At 58.1% G+C, this 2,507-nt stretch overlaps 1 pseudogene; it reads left to right on the top strand.

The window, feature by feature from the left end:
* Positions 1-2,165: 2,165 nt before the first annotated feature.
* On the top strand, positions 2,166-2,284 carry LOC139274416 (5S ribosomal RNA; annotated as a pseudogene).
* Positions 2,285-2,507: the final 223 nt, after the last annotated feature.

Here is a 2,507-nt window from a genome sequence, read left to right as displayed (position 1 = left end):
CGACTATCTGTCCCACCTGTGACAGGGACTGTGGCTCTCGTATTGGACTGTTCAGCCACCTAAGGACTCATTTTTAAGAGTGGAAGCAAGTCTTCCTCGATTCCGAGGGACTGCCGATGATGATGATGATGATGTTGGTAACTAGCGATCATAGATTTCAAACCATTGTCATTTGTGAGTCTCTGCAATCGGGAGATACCTCGGTCTCCCCCTTCCCCACCCTCGGTCTCCCCCTTCCCCCACCCTCGGTCTCCCCCTTCCCCCACCCTCGGTCTCCCCCTTCCCCCACCCTTGGTCTCCCCCTTCCCCCACCCTTGGTCTCCCCCTTCCCCCACCCTCGGTCTCCCCCTTCCCCCACCCTCGGTCTCCCTCTCCCCACCCTCGGTCTGCCCCTTCCCCCCCACCCTCGGTCTCCCCCTTCCCCCACCCTCGGTCTCCCCCTTCCCCCACCCTCGGTCTCCCCCCTTCCCCCACCCTCGCTCTCCCCCCTTCCCCCACCCTCGCTCTCCCCCTTCCCCCACCCTCGGTCTCCCCCTTCCCCCACCCTCGGTCTCCCCCTTCCCCCACCCTCGCTCTCCCCCTTCCCCCACCCTCGCTCTCCCCCTTCCCCCACCCTCGCTCTCCCCCTTCCCCCACCCTCGCTCTCCCCCTTCCCCCACACTCAGTCTCCCCCTTCCCCCACCCTCGGTCTCCCCCCTTTCCCCCCCCTCCCTCCTCCACCCTCGCCCTCCCCCTTTCCCCACTCTCGCTCTCCCCCTTTCCCCACCCTCGCTCTCCTCCCTTTCCCCACCCTCACTCTCACTCTCCCCCCCCTCCCCCACCCTCGCTCTCCCCCTTTCCCCACCCTCGCTCTCCTCCCTTTCCCCACCCTCACTCTCCCCCCCCCTTCCCCCACCCTCGCTCTCCTCCCTTTCCCCACCCTCGCTCTCCTCCCTTCTTCCCCCACCCTCGGTCTCCCCCTTCCCCCACCCTCGCTCTCCCCCTTCCCCCACCCTCGCTCTCCTCCCTTTCCCCACCCTCGGTCTCCTCCCTTTCCCCCACCCTCGGTCTCCTACCTTTCCCCCACCCTCGGTCTCCTCCCTTTCCCCACCCTCGGTCTCCTCCCTTTCCCCACCCTTGGTCTCCTCCCTTTCCCCACCCTCGGTCTGGGGGTGTCCAATCGATGTTGTATATATGTTGGAAACATTTGATAAAGTACCACACAACAGACTGGTTCAGGAAATAGGAGATCTCTCTCACACCCGAGTGCTCTCTCTCTCTGTCTCTGTCTTTCTCACTCTCTCTCTGTCTCTGTCTCACTCTCTCTCTCTCTCTCTCTCTCTCTCATGCTTGCGAGTGACTGGAGTGCCGGGAATCAGGGAATCTGTGAAATGGGGGTGGGTTCCTTGGTCTCCCCTCTCCCCCTGCCCTCTGGCTCACTTCCTCCATCTCCCCTTACCCCCCCACCCCCGTCTCCCCTCTCCACCCCCACTGTCCATCGGGCTCACCTCTTCGCCCCACCCCCCACCCTCGTTTCCTTGTCTCCTCTCTTCCCCTTCGTCCCCATTACCCCCCTCCCCGCCCCTCCCACACCCCCACACTGGGGGGAGCTCTCCCTGGTGTCCCAGACAATATTTATTACTCAACCAATAGCACAAATAGAATATCTGGTCATTATCACATTGCTGTTCGTTCTCTCTCTCTATATCTCTATCTCTCTCTATCTCTCTCTCTCTATCTCTATCTCTATCTCTCGCTCTCTCTCTTTCTGGTTCTCCGATTGTCTATTTTGTGGCATCAGGGAGCAATGTTTTTCACAAGTGAGTGTTTTTGGGGGAGCAGGGTGACAGGGAGTGATTAGGGGCGAAGGTTGCGGTGTGAGATAGTGGGGGTGAGTGATGATTTGGGGGTTGAGGTGAGTGAGTTATTGGGGGTGAGTGTGTGAGGGAATGGTGTAAGAAAGGTAGTTTTGAAGCTTAGACAAGGCAATGAAGGATAGGCTTGTAGTTTGTGTTGTGTGCGAGGCTGGGTGCTGAAAATGAAAGGAAAGTGGGGAGGGAAGGGGGGAAACAGGAAAAAAGTCCCATCCTTCAGTGCTGTCTGCTTGTGTGAATATACAAAGGAGCAAAAAAGAATGAGGGACACGACTGTGTGCGTTGAAGTGAAGAGAAAGCCAGGCAATAAATGCCTATGGCCACACTAGTCTGAAAACGCCCGATCTCGTCTGATCTCGGAAGCTAAGTAGAGTCAGGCCTGGTTAGTACTTGGATGGGAGACTGCCTGGGAATACCAGGTGCAGTAGGCTTTTGCTGCCGCCACAGACTGCTCACAGCCCCACACACTCACACTGCCGTTCATCAATCCACATCCTTTGTGCTGCTCGCTCCCGCACACTCTCTCTTTCCTTTCACCATTCCTTTGCTGCACATTCTCTGGAGGCTGCAGTTCTTCTCCTTAGGGCACACAAGGTTCATGGAGACCTAATACAGCTATTCAAACTTATGAGCGATTTTCAGAGAGCAAGTAGA

This window comes from Pristiophorus japonicus, chromosome 9 (genome assembly GCF_044704955.1).
Source record: "Pristiophorus japonicus isolate sPriJap1 chromosome 9, sPriJap1.hap1, whole genome shotgun sequence".
In the NCBI taxonomy this organism is placed as follows: domain Eukaryota; kingdom Metazoa; phylum Chordata; class Chondrichthyes; family Pristiophoridae; genus Pristiophorus; species Pristiophorus japonicus.
Note: the sequence above shows the minus strand (reverse complement) of the source record. Positions and strands in the feature narration are given on the sequence as shown.